Here is a 19,963-nt window from a genome sequence, read left to right on the forward strand (position 1 = left end):
TTTCAGAAGCTGGTTCATTCAGAGCTTCATACCCTAAGTGCTGAGTGAGACTACATTTCTTCCTTCTCAGTCTTCTGATCTTGGATTTTTGACTTGTTTTTCTGCATGGGTTAGGAAGCAAGGACCTCATTGTTTCCCCCTAAATCCTTTAGCGCTTTAGGTTAAGCCAGAAGGTGTTCCCATAATGTTGTTTTAAATTTCTACTTGGCGGTCCATTTGTCTGTGTATTCCATTTCATTGTTTACATCCTCTCCTTCTGCCCAACAACTTAGGGGTCCTTTAAAAACAGACTCCAGGCTAATTTTTTTAAATATGTCCTCCCATAGCACAAAGTAAAATGCCCTGAATATGGCTAACCTCCTCTCATTTGCTGAATTCAGCTAAGGTGAATAGGGCTGAATTAAAAGCTGTTGTTAAGATGCAAATAATGCTACCTGGGCTCCACCAGACATTAAGGTTCCCATTAAAACCTTGGCGCAGAATAATTTACTAGACCAGCTAATAACCATCCAGTCTGCAGTGAAGGGCTGAAACTCGGGAAATGTATTCTTTAGACCTAGAAGAGACTCAAGAGAGAAAAAGAGAAGTTTGCAGAATGGAGGCACAAGCCTTTCCAGCTGACAGACAGGTAGGGTGGCCCTACATCCAATTACTATGCCAGAATTAGCTAAGTTTTCTTTCCATTGCTACCACTTCCTAGCTCTGTGGCTTTGGGAAAGTTAATTAACCCCTCTGGATCTTGGTCTTTGCTTAAAGGATTGCATGATAGAATGGTAAAGATGTGTACTACTCACGTTTCAATTGCACATTGCAGGCATTTCTGAATGCCTTGTAGACTGGTGCCTGGCAGAGAGTAAGTACTTGGCGAGTATAGGTTTATGAATGAGTGATTGTGGCAGATTTTGGTGTGAAAACCAACTTTCTACCATCTTACTCTAATTAATTCAGCTCATAGTGCTTCGCTTTTTAAGCCCATGAGATGGGAGTGATAATGCCTTCCTCTTCATTTATCACGGAAATTACTGAGAACGCATGCGTGTAGTCCTGCAATCAGTATTGTTTCTCCACATCTCCTGTTGCCAAAACAACTAATAGCAGTTTCACACATATTGTTGTTTTAGCCAGAAAAGTAATCTCTTGGTATCTAGCTTCCTCTGGAATATTCCCTTCCAAATGAGTTTCTGACCAAGGGAGACACAAATTGTTTGAGGAGAACTTTCTGGATGTGAACTTGGACGGCAGTTTTATGCACTCAGGTGCCTCCACTTGCTTTCCCCAGAAGAAAGAGAAGATGGAAATGTGCATATGTGCTCACTCACTCATTGCTGAAGCAATGACAGTAAACAATCCACATGCTGTAGTAGCCAAGCCGGCCCTAGGTGGCTATGAATTTCTAGCCACACTCATCTGAATGGGCAGGTGGCCTCCATTGGAGCAGAGAGTTTACTCGCAGGTGCAGGAACAATCTTTCAATTAGGGATAAAATTGTTCTTCATATTTTTCCGGAAGCCATGTGGGAGGAGGGGCTGTGGCCAGGTGGGAGCTGGGAATAGCAGTTACAATCTTTTAAAAAGGCTTCCGATTCCATTGCTTTGCATTGCAGAAGTCCATGGGGCTGATGGATGAATGATTTACTCCTGCTTGCATGAATGGACAGATTCTCTGTCGCCTGTTAAAAATCCTTGCAAATGTATGGACTCATTCCAGACCCATTGAATCTGACCAGGCTGAATTGTCCTCTGGGCTCCATTGTCTGCCTCTAACTCCTGTGGAGTCTCTCTTTTCATGTCCCTTCTACCCATTTTATCCATTTAAAGTAAGACTTTGCTCCTACTAGCTGGGATGAATAGATGCAGCCGTCAAGCTTGGGTTATACCTTCAAGGAAGAAGTTGGATGAATAGGGAAGCACACAGGCTTTCCAGGTTAGAAGAACAATGTGAGAATGTGCCTGCTTAGAGAGAGGACAAAGAAGAAGCCAGAGCTAGTGCCACGGAAGTGTGGTTAGGATACAGCGAGAGATGACATCAGAAGCATGCATTCGAGTCAGGTCCTTGAAAGACTGAGTCCCTTATACATGTATATTTTTTTACTTTATTATGAAACCATGGGGACCCATTGAAGATTTTAGAAAAGGAAATTCTGTAATCACTGTGGTTTCTGTGCAAAGGACAGATTGGAGCAGAGAAGAGAAGCTGTGGGGTTGGTTAGCTGTCCTCAGCTTCCTACTTGAGGGGAACAAAGAATGCAACTCAATCCAACATGATTGGGGCTCACCTGTGAGATGGGTATTGTGCTAAGGTTTGTGACAGCAGAGAAGTGGATTTTATTAAATTGTACCCCCAGGATTTACACTGTATTAGAGGTTCATATTCACCAGACGTTTCATTAGGTATATACATGGGGATTTTTTTTTGTTAGGAATGCTTTTGACCACAAGTAGCAGAATGTACAAATAACAGTGGCTTCAGCCATAAAGAGCTGGCTTGCATTGACTAGAAATCTGGAGATTGTTGGTAGCGTGTTAACTTGCCCCATGCCTGGAAGATTGCTACTCCAAGCACTGGACAGAGTACCTTTATGTACAACACCCAAAGTACCATGTGCACACTCTGTCTTTCCTCTGTACTGTGGCCAACCCTCACTAATTGGGGTGACTGTTGAGAGAGTATATAGCATTTCTAGCCTACAGGACAGACAGAAGCTAGGAAGAAGGGTATGGGGAACAAGGGCTAAATTAGAAATCAAAGAGGGATTTCCATATCTTCATGCCTACCAAGTGTTTTCACCTTCAATATTATCTCCTAATATCCTCCACTGTGGAGTATTTCTCCAAATAAAGTGAAGCATAGAATTGTACAAGGACAAGAAATAAGCACAAAGGATGGAAAAGATGCTGGCGTAAGAACAGAGAACTACCTAAGCTCTCTCTGACCACGCAGAAATTTAGGGTCTCAGCAGGTGCTCTAGAATCACACCAAGTAAGACCAGAGGACTCTGTAAAGACAAGGGCAAAGGGATGGGTAAGGACTGGAGGTGGTAGCTAGAAATGCGATGATAGAGTTGAAAAACCTTAGTTCCAGGGCAAGGCAGGGCAATATTGGTCAATAATTGACTAGTTATTAGGGATTGGTGGTTGGAAGGTTTGAGAAGACCAAAGTACTAAAATGACTTGTTGGGATCACGATAGGACCTGGAGAGAGAAGGAAGCCAACAGCATTGGTCAATGAGTTGGCATGGCTGGGAGACTGCATAAATAACAGACCATTTAAATCAGGCCCCACCAACAATGCTGTTGCTTTCATGGTATGGACAGTTTCCAGTGAGTAACAACATTATCGACTTCTCCCGATTCGCTGTCCTGACTTGGACATTGGTTGTCTTCCTCAAAGCAATCACCACATGGTGGGTGACAGGCTGCTGCTTCCTGTCAATCAGATTATTTTGATTATATTGCCATTGCTTTCCCAGACTTTCAATGTCTGCAGCCACCTTAATTCCCATGTGTAAAACTGGCTAATTCCTCCAAAGGAAAAGACTGTAGTCCCACCCATCCCCCAGGCTTGAATATTCGCTGCCCCTCCCCTTACTCCTTACATATAGGAACATTGGTTCTTGAACATATGCCTACAAAGACTCCTTCATAATCCAAAAACTAAATACATCAAATGAAACTACCTCTTCACAATAGATGGTCATGTATTTTATATTCCACTAATTGAGGTGGTATGTGTGGCCAAAAATCTCTGGTGGGTAGAGAGATGTTGTGGAAGGAATTCCAGCCTTACCATTCTAACATTTCACATGCACAGCAACAAAAAGGCAACATGAATTTGTGAGACACCAGACCTGCCTATTCTGTAGAGACTTCTAAAATATTCGCGGATTTGAAACACCTCAAACAATAACCCCATGGCCATTGTGACCTTTAAAACACTTGATCGTTACAGCAACTCTAGCAAGGATTTTTAAATGAGGAAACTTAAGACCTGGAAAAGCAGAGCAGCCCAAGCAAGGACTTGAGCATGAAGCAAATGTATATTCAAACCCCGTCCTCATACCAGCACCACTTAAGAATTCTTTCTTTTCTTCTACCCTGTGAGCCCTTAGCCCACTGCCGGAGTAGAGCTGACCCCCATGGTTTTATTTCCAACCCCTTTGGGTCCATATAATTCACCTGGCACAGGGTTCCTGCCTGGAGTGTTGCTGAGTGATTTGTCATTCGACAAAACAAACACAGTCTGAGTGAGGAAAAGAACCAAGTGATAAATAATCCCCAACCAGAAAGCTACTGCAGAAGTTTGGGGCCAAAGAGAAAAACAAAACAAAACAACAAAAAAAAAAAACCCTAAGAAAACATAAAGGCTCAGGATGATTTATTTCATAATTTAAAAAATCAAAATCGCCTGCAGGCAGTAGGACTTGTTTGCCCAGTTTTACCCTAGAGTGAGTCATATAGCTAAGTTATATACCCTTGGAAAAACCAGGGCTTTTCCTGTGGGGGCACAGAAATGTCATTAAGCCCCACACTGCGTGTGGCAGTGCCCGAATCAAATGTCCTTTGAAATCGAGACCAGCATGGAGGATGCCTCGGGGCTGTGCGGTGTCCCCATTGTCCCATCCAGGAGGGGGGCAGGGAATAAATGTTGAGGAATAGAAAATCACTTTTGCCTTAGGAGGAAGGCTCAAGAGAGATGAAGGCAAAGCTTTCAATGGAGGGCCAGACAGGGAGCAGGACAAAAGAGAAGAAGCATATTCATAACAAAGTACAGATCGAATTCTGTTTGCCACGGAGGTACAGACTAGACATGTATTCGTTATCCATAGTCACAGTAGTGCAGCATAACAAACAGCTACGAAATCTCAAAGACAGGCAAGAAGAAGGATTGTAGTTTGTTTTGTGGGCCAATCCTGGGGCTTAAGCTCCGAGTCTGGGCGCTATCCCTGAGCCTTATTTTTTTTTCTCAAGGCTAGTATTCTACCATTTGATTCACACCCCCACTTCTGGCTTCTTGATAGATAATTGGAGATGAGAGTCTCACAGACATTCCTGCCGAGGCTGGCTTCAAATTGTGATCCTCCTATCTCAGCCTCCTGAACAGCCAGGATTACAGACATGAGCCACGGGTATCCAGCAAGTGTTGGGTTTTACTTACAAGTCTGGGAGTTGGCTTTGGCTGATCTCAGTGGGTCTTGTTGTTACATCTTGGTCATCTGGTAGGTCCCTAGGGATGGCTGGCCCCAAAATGTTTCACTCACATGTCTCACAGTTGGATGGCCCAACACTCTCGCACCAGAAGTAAGTGGCCCATATGCCCGCCATCATCTAGCAGACTGACACGGGTTTATTCCAGCAGTGACAGCAAGGTTCCCGGGAAGAATGGAAGCAGAAAAGGCTGCGTCTCAAGGCCAGTCCAGATATAAGAGAGAAGGAAAATAGATGCTACCTCTCAACAGCAAGAGATGCAAAGAGGCAAAGGACCCAGGTGCAGGGACAGGTGCAGAACTGGGAACACTTTAGCAGTCAGTCTCCAAATGATTGGCCCAACTGGCAATACTGCAGAAGGAGAGATTGGCTTTGTCTATCTGTTCACAAATTGTCAGAAATGATCAGCAGCCAGTTCTCATCTTACAACGTGGGGGAAAGTACTTCAAGCCATCTGATAATACAACGGACTACAAACTAATTTTTCTTACGTAATCATCATTGTTCATTGAGTGCCTGGAATACTCATCAGACAATGATCACAGAAGTTGTTCGAGGCAATATCATGGTGAGCTGTCAAGCAGGCACATCCTGCAGAAGGAGGCTTCTCCAGTCGGGCACATACGGTTTGCCAAGTCTTGAGTTCAGGTGTGAAGCAATGTCCAAGTAGAACAAGAGGAATCTTTCTCTAACTCACCAATAGGTGATATAAAAGCTAGCAGTGGCTCTGTTTGCTTATAAGGTTGGCATTATTCTAACTTTCAAAGAAATGAAATGAAGTTTAAGTGTGTTTGGCTAAGTATATGGGAACAGACAAGCTCGGAGAACAAAGATTAGAACTCAGACTGTTAGTCTCCACAGTATCTGTTCTTCCCTTGACCATAAGATGATCCTACCTCGTTTATCAACAAACAGCTCATTTATAACAATTGGCTTACTAGGAGAGACCATAAGCTCAGAACAATTAAGGAACTTGCTAAAAAAAAATCGTTCAAGGGAATAAGGAAGACTAATAGAGGAAATTAATTTGATAGAAATAAATTATATGCATGTATGGAAATACATAATGGGCACAGAGGCTCAATGCTGAAATGCTCTGTACTTAGGAGGTAGAGATTGAAGATAGGATCACAGTGTGAGACCAGCTCAGGCAAAAAAAGAAAATCATGAGACTCCATCTCAAGAGATAGCTTGGTAAAGTAGTGCCTGTCTTTTCCCAAGCTTTGAGCCAAGCACAATAATTGGAAGTAGAAGAGCACCTGTCCAGCAAGTTGGAAACCCTGAGTTCACCCAGGGAAGGGAAGGGAAGAGAAGAGAAGGGAAGGGAAGGGGGAGGGGAGGGGAGGGGAGGGGAGGGGAGGGGAGGGAAGGGAAGGGAAGGGAAGGGAAGGGAAGGGAAGGGAAGGGAAGGGAAGGGAAGGGAAGGGAAGGGAAGGGAGAAAGGAAAGGAGAAACAAAAAGAAGGAAGAAAGGAAAGAAGGAAGGATGGGATAACCTTCCAGGATTCAGGATAAGAATTCTGACTCTCACACCCCATGTCCCATCCATCTTGTCATCACCCTGGCCCCACCTTTAGAGCAAATCCAAACACCTCCCACCATTGTCCCACCACTGCCACCAGCCCCAAAATTACCTACTCTCCCTCGTCTCTCCTTTGAACTATGGTCTGACTATGTCCCCCAAAGCTGCTAGATAGGAAGCATAATCCCCAGTGCAATAGTGCTAGCAAGTGAGGCCTATATGAGGTAATTGGATCGTGAGGGTTCTATCCTCACCAGTGGGCTAATGCTGTCATTGGCGAGTGTGTTTGTGGATCACGAGATGGGTTTAATAATGAAAAGCAAGCTCTTCACGGCTCTGCTCCATTGCTTGCTCTCACACTTGCTTGCCTTTCTACCTTCCCCCATAGCATGAAGCAGCAAGAAGGCTTTCACTAGGAGTGATCTCTTCACTGGCATTTCCCAGCCTCTAGAGCTCCCAGAAATGAAATCTCTGTTCTTTATTCATTCCATTCTTGGGGATTTTGTTACAGTGACATAAAACAGACCAAGATACCTAGGTGATAGAATAGCTTCCTTTGCAGCAAGTCTTCCTGCTCCCATAGTTGGTGGCATTTCAGAGTGGCCCTCTCTAGTTCACTCCATGTCCAAGCCAAAGTCCTGGAAATGACCTACCAGGCCCCGTCCGGTCCACCCTCCCCCCCACCACCACTTCCCATTTCCTACTATCTTCTTTGCCCAGCCCTCTCCAGCTGCAGGGCCCTCCTTGATGAGTCTCAGAACATTCCAGGCACAAGCTATTCCTTCCACTTCAAACACACTTCCTGTGGCCCATCCTCTCCCACTTCAGCCAATCATGTACCATCTCGTGGAAGATGCTGACTCCATTTACCTCCACCTTCAATCCTCCCAAACTCTTGAATGCTGTTCTTTTCCATTCTTTTTGCATTTCAGTTCTACCATAGGATATAAGTACCCATTTCTTTGTTTTTTTTTTTTTGAAAGCAAGTTTTGGGCTACTGAGGGTAGCCCAGATTATTTAGTTTTACTGCACTGTTGGAGTACAAGTTGCACCAAAAGACTTTAGAGGTTGCATAGTTTGCATAAGAGAAAGTATAGTGTAGTAATTTTATCTTTTTTGGAATATTTTTATTGCCTTTAAATAGCTGCATAAAGGAGTTGCCATTCACTGAAGCAGTTCATGAATGCAGTGCCTCTTGATCAATGTCACGCCATTCAACATCAATGTCACCATTCAACATCCTCACCCACCCTCCCAACCCACCCTTTCCCTTACTTAATTTTATATTATGCATTCAATTTTTGCCATTTAACAAGGCAGTTTATGTGTACTATGCATCTGGATCTGTGTCATCACGTCAATATCTTCACCGCCTTAAACCCCCCCCCTTCCCTTATGTTTCTCAGTTCTGTGGTATATGCAATGAATTCTTGCCTGCTTGTCCTCCCCACCCCTCCCACTTCCTTCATTCTTCTCCCCCTCTCCCCTTGGCCCCGCCATCTTCTCTTTCAAGTACCCATTTTCTGCTACTAATTTTGTTAGGCTTTGACATAATCTTTTAAAAGAATGATACTACTTCCGCTCTCCATCGGGTCTATTATACCTCAGTTAATTCATTTGTAACCCCTTGCTGTCCACCCACTGTGTTTACTTGTAGATTTATAGGCGCATTCCAGCTACCACAAATGAAGGAAAACTTGCAGCCCTATGTTTCTCTGGGTCTGGCTTACTTCACTTAGTATAAATTTTTTCCAAGTATTTCTATTTCCTTACGAATGGTACAATGTCATGCTTTCTGATGGAGGAGTAGAATTCCATTGCATGTATATGCCACATTTTCTGGATCCATTTGTCCATTGGGGGGCATCTGGGCCAATTATCAATAATTACTCATTTCTTATGCTTATTAGTTACTGTCATACACCTGGGGAGGGGGGCGGGGGGGATTGGTGGCTGTCTTTCTTCTTGCTTACAGATCCCAAGTGCCTGACATGGAGTTTCACAGAGAGCCAGACACCACACCTGGGTGTTGAGAGGATGGATGATGAATCTTAGCCATCACCACTGTCGAGCTGGGATTCGGCAGCCACATTGTATTCTTGTCTGCATGCAGGGCCGCATTCCGCCAAGGTGCTCAGCACAGGTGTGTTGAGTGAATGAATCTGAGACTCTCCTCTTTCTTTGGGACACTGCAGAGACTAGCTCATATTGGTCGCTCCAAAAGAACAACCCTTCATGTCACATCCAAAGAGAAAAATTGCCTCTGACATGCAATTTTAAACCTGAGATGCCTGGATATAAAGTCTTACTCAAGTAAATGGGATCATACATCAGGGCATTTCCACTCTACCAAATGGATATTCAGGATTTAATTGGGTCTCACATTCCCACCCAGGCCTCCCAGGCTGTTGCCCTGGGGCAGGGACAGAGGCTAGTGCATTCAAGGAATTACTGTGCACAAATGGACAACCTTACTTCAGCCAAGTAATCCCAAGTTCCCTCAGAGTCTCACGACAATATATCATCAAAAGTCCATTGCCTCCCTAATTCCCATTCTCAGCCACCTCATCTACCCCAGACCTGGAAGAAAGCACAGTCTCCTCATGACACCTTCAGTCCAGCAGGATACAAATTCCATCAGCGCTCACCTCTGCAGGTACAGTTGTAGTGGGTAGCTCTGTAGAAGGAATTGTGGGAAGAATACCAGCCTTCGTTTGAATCTATAGTCAGCTAATTACTATCTGTGTGGGGCCTTGAGCAAGTCGTTTAGCCTTTGTGAGACTGTTTCCTCATCGGTAAAATGGGTACACTAAAATCTGTCAGGCACTGTATTTTTAGAAACTATATGTAATAAATGCCCTTACCTAATCTATTGACTCTCTCCCTTCATTCTTTCATTTATACATTCACTGAGCATCTACATTTATTGAGACCCATACAAGTTCTCAAAAAGGTAAACATTGAGGTACCCTCTCTAGTATAAATGAGCTTATAGTCCTGTAGAATAAACCATCACCACGTTGTATAATAAATGTTAAAATGATATGAAGGGCAAGCACCATAAGATCACAGAGGAATATGCTTCAGAGGACAAGGAAGGTACCGAAGAGGATTCAGTGCGAACAGTGTTGAACTAGCAGTTTACTAAACAGATGAGAGAGTCAGAAGGAAAGGCACTCAAGGCAGGGAGAACAGCATAGGCAAAGTCCAGTGTCCTGGGCTGGTCACCATTGGAATTGTGACTCTCCAGCCTCCAGCCTTGAAAGTCAAAGAAGGTTCTCAGTGAGCACGTGTTCACTGAACAAACCTGTATTAAGGATGTCATGTCATCTCAAACTATTTAGAACATTCTAAAACTAGGTGTGTGTTTGTTTTTGTTGTTGGTGGTGGTGGTGGGTGGTGGTATGTGTATGTGTATGTGTGTGTGCATACACGCACATGTGTACATACATGCGCATGTGAGCCAGTAATGAGACATGAACCTGAGCTTCACTCTCTTGCTTCACGTTTGTGTTCAAGGCTGGTACCTTAACACTCTAATTAGCCAGCTTTTTACTAGTTAATTTGTAATGAGTCTCACAGACTTTTCTGCTCAGTCTGGCTTCAAACCTTGAGCCTCAGATCTCAGTATCCTGCAGAGCAAGGCTAACAGGACGAAGCCACTAGCACACAGCCAGAGCTAGCTTTTGATTCACACGCAAGTTCATGATAGTCTTAGACTGTGCTTTTCTATGGCTATTTTCTCATAGTTCTGAAATAACTGGTAAGACTTTCGAGGATCAGAAGTGGATACTAAGAGATTGAGAAACAATGAGAAATCAGCTCCTGTCCTCTAATCAGCTGTGTTAGGAAATCTTTTTTTGTCAATCCACACACTTGGCCTCAAAATCCTTGTTCTTTAATGCTACCTTTACAAATAAACCTAACCTACCAAGTAAGCACAAGCACTCAAAGACGAATGCTAGAGAGGGTTATGAACCGTCTTTGCAAGGGAAGAGATGGGAAAGGACAGTGTCTGCCGACCAATAGAAGAGTTTCAATGCTGTTTCTCACACTTCTATTTTATAAGAAGGGGAAACTGACATTTGGAGGCTTTGTGTTTCTTCCTAGTATCTGTAAGGTTTAAAGTCAGATGGGGGGGTGGGGGGGAATAGGCTTATTTTCCTTGCTTTTATGAATAAAGTGCTTGGTTCTCCCAACAGGTATGTATTAAAATTCTAGCCCCCAGTGAGAGATATTTAGAGGTGAACTTTTAGGAGGTAATTAGGATCATGAAACTTGAGTCCTTATGGTGGAATTAGATCCCTTATAAGAGGAAACAATCTAAATACAATTCCTCTCTCTCTCTCCTTGTGTTCCTCTCTTTCTCTCTCCCCTCTCTCTTCCTCTTTTCCCCTCCCTCTCTCCCTCTCCTCCTCTTCCCCTCTGGCCTCTTCTCTTTTTCCTCTGTGAGGGAAGATGTCATCAGCAAGTGAGAAGAATCCACTAAGAGGTGCTGAATGGGCTGACATCTTGATTTTGGATCAACCCATTCTAGCTGGAACTGCAAAAGATACATACTTGTTGTTCAAGTGTGTGGTGCTTTGTTATAGGAGCTTGGACAGGCTAAGACACATGTCCGCTCAGAGCCAGAAACACCTGTCTTGCCCTGCTCTGCCAGCAAGTAGTGTTTCTCCTATTTTCTGCAAATGATAGGTCATCAGGTGTTCTCTTCCATCGCTTGTGTTTTCTTAGCCTTGGTAACTAGGATACTAGATCTACTATGGAGATCGGAGGGGAGGGAAGGAGAGGGGAAAGGAGAGAAAGGGAGCAGAGGAGAGGGGAAGGGAGAGGAGGGGAGGGAGGGGTGGTTATGGCCACACTTAGTGGGAAGAAAGAGAGAAGGTATAGATGAAGCTACTGTTTTCAAGGGGAATCTCAAAGGGTTCTTTCTTCTGTAGACCACTACGATACCCTCACATGCTACATCTATTCACTCCATCAGGCCTTCCAGTTTGTGTGACTAACATGTTCCTCCACACATACTAAATACCACCAAAGTATTCAAGCCTAAGTTAGAGACTTGAAGGCTCTTTACTGAATATGCCATAGGCCTTTTATATATGTAAAACCAATCACGACCTATAATCATCTCAGTAATGCCATTCTCAAGGTCAAATCATCCTCTCTTGAACTAAAAATGTCATTCTCCTTGAGCATAAATTAATTCTAGATTGAAGTGATATGATGTGTGATTTGCCAGGCTTAGGGTTTATGGGTAACAAATTTAAGCTTATTGTTCTTTAGAGTTTGTCAGAATGAAGCCTACCTCTCCATCATCTTTTGAAGGGGAAATAACAGATGGCAGAATCAGAAGGGGTAAGTTTCAACAAGACAGATGGCATGGCATGGATTCAAGCAGAGGTGTTTGTTAGATCGTGAATGTGTGTCCTAAATCCAGATTCCACACACAAGGGAGCATGAGGGAAATATTACAGAGCAGCCTCCAGAAAGCTCAGAGAGAATCAGACATGCCAAACATGAAACAAAACCCTGCCCACAATCTTGCGTGTCCTTGAACACTGAGAAAGTTGGATAAATGTGTGTTGAAAATAATATCAAGATGAGTGGACAGGAGCCTTGGAAATGAGAAAAGGGAAGTCATCTATGATTCTTCAAGCTGAACAAATCTCAGGTGTGAGGTTGGGATTGGGCCTGGGTATGAGGAAAGCAAACACCTTGGAATACAATCAGGAAGTCCTACTTAGATCTCAAAACAGTGTTCAAAGAGGAAAGTCGGAGGAATGTAGAACATTTAGCCAGGAGAGTACTCACGGGCCATGATTAATGTCTTCAGAAAAAAAATTGATGCTGTTAATGTAGAAAGTGAAATCACAACTGTCCTATCCAGCTTTAAAGAGCACCAGAACCTTCCATCTATATTTTCACAGAGAATGTAATTTTTTAAACCAGAATTTGTAATAAGAGAGCTTTTCAAGATTTGAAGATAGAATGGGTTGATATCCAGTTGTGGTGGTGCATGTCTGTAATCCCAGCTACTTGGAATTGAAGCTCAAGGCCAGCCAGAGGAAAAAAAGTTAGTGAAACCCTATCTCAAAAACAAGCCAGGTATAGAGATGTAATCTCAGCTAAATGGGAGGCACAGGTCAGCAGGGCACAATCTAAAGCCAGTCTGGTAAAACACAAAACCAAAAAAAAACCCATCAAAAACACAAGACCTTCTTTTAAAAAAATCAAACTAAAAAAAAAAAAAGGAAAAGAACTAAGGATGTGGCTCTAGTGGTAGAAAGCACAAAGCTCCAAGTTCAATCTACAGTCTCTCTCCTTCCCCACCCCCCTCTCTCTCTCAAACACAAACACACACACACAGACACACACACACACACACACACACACACACAAAAAACATAGTAAGTTGGCTGGTTAGGTAGGAAGTAAAACATCTATCTAGAAAACCTCAAACAGACACTATCATCTCAAGTGATCAATTAGAAAATTAGTCTGGGTTATCACTAAAGACAAAGATGCTTTGATACCATGAAAGGAGAAAAGGTGGGTTATTAGTGGAAATTCAGTCATTTAAAGAGAAAAGAAATTCATGACTTTCTTCTGGAATGGAACAGAAAGCCTAATAGGAACCAGGCTGAGGGTCAGGGGGAGAGAGGTTCTATCTGCCCTCATCATGAGGCTCCCATGTCAGGTGAAGTCCTGTATGAAAGGACCAGATTTCTTACTCAGCAGATATTTTACTAACCAAGAGATCCAGAAGTAGCACCCATGACTTCTACTCTGAGTCTTTTGCATACTTGGTCACATGGCCACATCTCACTGCAAGGGTTGCTGGGAAATAGAGTCTGAGCTGAGCTGTCAGGAAGAATTAACACAGATTGGGAAAACCAAGAGAAGATTTGGCCACATTCACTATGTACCACTCTAATTAACAGAGTGCCTGTCAGTTAACATTTTGTTAATCTAGTACTATATTAAGAATACGGGCACTTGGTGAAGTCCTTGGTGAAATTAACATATGCTTAAAGATGAAGAAAAGGGAAAAGGGAATCACATGAAAGTCAGATGGGCCTCTGTTAGACAAGTGGGAGAGGGAAGACTGATGAAGAGGGTGAGTGAGAATAGGTGTCTGGAAATAGAACAATAAGACTCATTGAAATTACTTGACTAAGCAAAGGAGGAAGGATGAGAAAGAGAGATGGAGGGGTGAATTTAATAGAGGAACATTTTAGCATGCATGGAAATGTCACAGTGGAACATAATAGAAATTGAAGAACAAGGCTAAAAACCACATGGTTATCTCAATAGATGCAGAGAAAGCATTTGACAAGATCCAAAACTGTGGAGCACATGGGCAGCAAAGATGGCGCTGGGAGGGGGTTGAGTGGGCAGAGCCTAATTTACTGAAGAGCACATGGCCAGCCAAGATGGCTCTGGGAGACAGTAGAGTGGGCAGACCCCAATTGATCTTCTGATCAGTACCTAACCAGCCCGTGAAGGCTCAGGTGAATGATAGGGTGTGACCTTGACAGTGATTGGTTCCTCTTCCTCCCTTACCATACCACCCACCCTCTTTGTCTTTAAAAAGGGGCTGCTCTCTGTTAATAAACGAGTTTTTCTACCTGCTGGATTTGGCTCCCCGCTGTGTCTGATTGTCTCCTGGGCTGAGGGAGGCTAGGGAACGGGCGAGCGCCGCACTTACCTTTCCTCGGACCCCGTCCGTCTTTTGTGGGACGGACGAAGACCCAACACAAAACTCCTTTAAGATGAAGGCTCTGGAAAAATTAGGAATCCATGGAACATTCCTCTATACAATAAAGGCTGTATATGACAAACCTACAGCTAGCATTATACTTAATGGTGAAAAACTAAAGCCATTTCCTCTAACTTCAGGAACGAGACAAGGTTGTCCACTCTCTCCACTTCTCTTCAATCTAGTATTAGAATGCCTAGCTACAGCAATAAGACGATGCAAACATAAAGGGGATCCAAATAGGAAAAGAACAAGTAAAACTCTCCCTCTTTGCAGACGACATGATCTTCTATTTAAAGAATCCCACCAGACTCCACTCCTAATTTACTCAAGCTGATTTGAAACTTTGGCAAAGTAGCAGGGTATAAAATTAACCCTCAAAAATCAATGGCTTTTCTGTATGCCAACAATGAGAAGAGTGCAGCTAAAATCAGGAAAGCAACTCCATTCGTAATAGCCCACAAAAAATAATACTTAGGAATTAACTTAACCAAAGAAGTGAAGGAACTCTTTGATGAAAACTTTAAAAACCTGAAAAAGGAAATCAAAACAGAAAAGTGGAAAAACCTCCCATGCTCCTGGATTAGAAGGATCAACATCATGAAAATGGCAATATTTCCCAAGGCTATCTACAAATTCAATGTGATACCTATCAATATTCCAATCTCATTCTTCAAGGAAATAGAAGAGGCAATCCAAAAATTCATATGGAACAATAAAATACCCCGAATAGCAAAAACGTTCCTTAACAGGAAGAACAGTGCTGGAGGAATATCAATACCAAATTTCAAACTCCACTACAATGCCATAGTAATCAAAACAGCTTGGTACTGGCACAAGAACAGACCTCAGGACCAATGGAATAGAACTGAAAACCTAGAAATGAACCCACATGCCTATAGCCATCTAATCTTTGATAAGAGAACCAAAAGAATAGAATGGAAGAAAAGCAGCCTCTTCAGTAAATGGTGTTAGCAAAATTGGTTAATCACTTGTTGAAAACTAAAGCTAGATCCGTATACATCACCCTGCACCAGAATCAACACCAAATGGATCAAAGACCTTGGAGTCAAAGCAGACACCCTGAAAACATTACAGGACAGAATAGGAGAAACCCAGGTCTCCTTGGCACAGGCCAAAATTTTCTTAATAGAGATCCAGAAACACAACAAATCAAAGAAAGGTTGGACAAATGGGATTGCATGAAGCTGCAGAGCTTCTGCATGGCAAAGGACATAGCTAGCAAGATCAATAGAAAATCCACGGATTGGGAGAAGATCTTCAGGAGCCATACAATGGACAAGGGTCTCATATCTAAAATATACCTGGAACTCAAAAAATTAAATCCCCCAACAACAAATCCTCAAAGAAACAACTTCCCGATAAATAAGTGGGCTAAAGACTTAAAGAGAAACTTCTCTGAAGAGGAAAGAAGGATGGCCACTAGATACATGCAGAAATGCTCAACCTCTCTAGCCATAAAAGAAATGCAAATCAAAACAACATTGAGATACTACCTCACCCCAGTTAGAATGGCTATAATAAAGAATTCTAATAACAACAGATGCTGGAGGGGATGTGGACAGAAGGGAACCCTACTGCATTGTTGGTGGGAGTATAACTTGTTCAACCACTTGGAAAGCAGTATGGAGGTTCCTCAAAAGACTCCACATAGAGCTCTCCTATGACCTAGCAATCCCACTTTTGGGCATTTATCCAACTGATCACAAACAAAACCATACTAAAGCTACCAGCACGACTATGTTTATTGCAGCATTATTTACCATAGCTAAAATATGGAACCAACCCAGATGCCCTTCAGTAGATGAATGGATCAAGAAAATGTGGTATATATACACAATGGAATTCTATGCCTCTGTCAGAAAGAATGACCTTGCCCCATTTGTTAGGAAATGGAAAGACTTGGAAAAAATTATATTAAGTAAAGTAAGCCAGGCCCAAAGAAACATAGGCCCCATGGTTTCCCTTATTTGCAATAACTGAGACAAGCAGAAACCGTCAGATAAGTTGATGTTAGGTGAAATGAACCCCGAGGTAAGTATTCAAATGTTTTCTTTCATGTGATTGTTTCTAACATATTTATAAGATGATTTCTATGTTGCTTTGTATGTCCCTTCCCCATGGTATAACCCCTGCTTTCACTGTATTTGATGTTGGTATAATTTGGGGAGCGGAAGGGAAAAACAAATTGTTTAAATAGGGATACAGGTGGACCCATTGCAACAATGAGATGTACAAGACACTATGTCGAAAACAAACTTTACAATTTAGGTGTGGGTGGGGGCAATGTAGTTGTGGAGATGGGAGGGAAGGGATGGTAGGGGAAAAACAAAGGAGGAGGCAACAATGCTTGATAGGAAATGTACTCCTTACCTTGCTCATGTGATTGTAACCCCTCTGTACAGTATTTTCACAATAAAAAACTTATTTTAAGAAAAAAAAGTTCATATGATATAGTAACATTAACACAGAATACAGTTAAGAGTCTCACCATCGGGTTCAATCTGCCAAGTTCTGACAACTGGCTGTAGCATTTACTATCAGATTATGGGCAAAGTTAACAGCCATGTGCCTTAACTTCTTTATCTGTTACCTGGAGATCATGAAGGGTTAGGAGAATTAAATGAAGTATCACCGATAGGAGGGCTAGGAATGGTGCCTGACAAATAGGAGGAGCCCTGCAAGCTGTTACTATGTAAAAGAGGAAGGAAGACATACTTTCTCCATTGTAGACATCCCCATTGATTTCCTTCGCATTGGCCCATGTAAGCAGCACAAGTGTTTTCATGGTTTGTCACTGACAGGGACGACTTAGTTCTTTCTCACTTATGGAAGTGAACCCATTCACATCCTCTGGTACTCACTTATTTACCAACTGGAGAGAGATGATTGCTTTGTCATGTGGCTGCTCCATCCTCCTCCCCAAGTACTTCGGAAGGAGAGTAGACTAGAAAAACTGCAAGGTGCCATCCTTGGCTGTTGTGTAATGTAATTAGATTCCGAGCAAATAAACATACCCTACTTGCTGGATGTGTTCCAGAGAAACAAAAACAACAACAACAAAAAGCCTTTGGAAGAAGGAGAAAAACAGCATCGAAGGAATGAATAGCAGCCCCCAAGTAAATAAATAAAAGTGTCACCCCTGCCTGGGTGCCAGCTTGCATTCACAAATGGGTAATTGGGGTTTTCAAATGGAAATATGGTTTTGTCACTCATTTGGGTTTTCATGATGAATTCCATGTGAAGCCTGTCTCCTGGTTTACTGGAAACTGGAAGTCCTCCTGATTCACGGAGCTGATAAGTCGCCCGTTTGAAAAGGTAACCCTTTAATTAGCGTGAGCCCTGCCACCTGGATCTGTCTCAGCCCTAAGGGGAACTCTGGAGTTGAACACATGACAGATTCCTGTTGGAATGAAGCTGGCGGTTCCTTTGGGGAGGGGGGAAAGTCAAAAGTTAGCACCAACTGTGAGGAAAGGCAACCTAATTGCTTTTTAATACATCACCCTGAGGTCTAGAAAAGTGACATGACTTGTCCGCATAGACACCTGGTAAGAGGCGGAACTCAGGAAGGAGACTCACTTCTGCTTTTCTGTTTTCATTGCTTTTTCCCCATAATTCCCGTGTAAAATTGGACCCATGTCCTAAAGAAACTCATGAGAGGCAAAACGAATTGCTTGAAATGCTGAGATGACCCTGAGATGCACAGAAGCAATGAATGGTACAGGTACTAAGGACTGCACAGGCTCTGAGACAGGACTCCTCAGACACCCAGGGCACCCAGGACTCTGAGAGGGGCCAAGGCAGGGCTATACGCAAAACTTACAAGGTTCTGAAGCATGTGGTTGATGGTGTTGATAGTGTTGATGTGGCTGAGTTGAGGGTTGCGTAGGGTTTAGGATGGAGAAGGGGAAGTGAGGAGGATGGGAAGACAGACACAAGAGGGAGCAGGAGTTGCTTTACACATACCAGCAGGTGGTGCTTTCCTCTCTGGGTCACCAACCCTCACTTGTTTCTCCTTCCATGATTCCCTGCACCTTGTCCCCACCCATGCTCTTGTCTACAGTAATACAGAAATTCCCACCCGACTCAACCCCACTCTTCTGTCAAGGTCATCCCAAGGTCAGACCTGCTGTGAGCCTTCTCTACCATCCCTCCATTCACTTAACACATCTCCACTCAGCACCGATGATGTGCCAGGTGTTGGAGACTCAACAGATAGCAACCTGTAATCTGAGGAGAAAGGAAGAACAGGACTGCCATCAATGTGATGGTGAAGGAATATTTCTCTGATGACTAAGGCTGACATTTGAGTAGAGACTCAAAGGAAGTTAAAGAGGAACCCACACAGACACTGGGGAAGTTAATCCTGCCAGGAAACAGCAAGGTGGCAGCAGCAGATCTGGAAGAAGGAATAAAGAGATGATGGCTCAGACAGCAAAGATCTTGTTTCCCCCCAGCCTACACACACACACACACACACACACACACACACACACACACACACACACACACACACATACACACACACATACACACACACACATACACACACACACACACACATACACACACACACATACACACACACACACATACACACACACACACACACACACACACACACACACACACACACACACACACACTGGAATGGACAACTCTCTGCTTTCCTCTTTCTCTGTACATTTGCTCAGGAAGTTTGTTTTTGCATCACACACTGTGCTTCAAGCCATGCGCTTGTCTATTGTGAACATACCAGCCCTATACTGCACTGCAATCTAGTAAGACTGAAGACCCTGTGTTCTTCAATAACACCTCTCTCATGCCCAGTACCGAATGGTCCTCTTATAGCCCAGACTCTCAAAGGTCAAGATGGGAAAGTGCTACAAGGTATGTGGGACACTCAGCAGTGCCCCCCTGTGGAGAAGGTGGGAGATGGTTCTAGGTGAGAGCAAGTTTGTCTTTAATCAAAGCATCGCAGCTCTCCTGGCAGTGTCCAGCATCCCTGAGCTGTGGATGCTGGGCATGTATGCCAATTTGCCACCTGAAGGTTAGTATTAATAAGGGTGCTGGCAATAGGAATAAGTTCCGAAGGGCTGCTAAGAAAGATAAGGTTAAAGACACTGTTGTATTGAACAGGAAAACTAGAGAGCCTGTCCTGATACTAGGCTAATGCAGCCAGAGAAAGAAGAGGAAGAGGAGGAGGAGACTGTGGCTCCATGCCCCTTCATCAGATTCTCTAGATGACTCCTCCCACCCCCAGGTACATCTTATCCCATACCAGTAGCTGCTCTAAGGACAAAAACACCATCCAGACAGAATCAGGCTGAAGAACAACTCAGCATGCATGGGTTTTCTGGCTGCTTTAGACACACAGAAAATCCAGTGCTGGCTCAAACACGATGCTAAGTACTACTGCTTCCCCATCAGCGTGTGCCAGGCACGTATTATCGCT

This window comes from Dipodomys merriami, unplaced genomic scaffold, assembly GCF_024711535.1.
Source record: "Dipodomys merriami isolate MVZ:Mamm:240054 unplaced genomic scaffold, mDipMer1.0.p SCAF_97, whole genome shotgun sequence".
Classification (NCBI taxonomy): Eukaryota; Metazoa; Chordata; class Mammalia; order Rodentia; family Heteromyidae; genus Dipodomys; species Dipodomys merriami.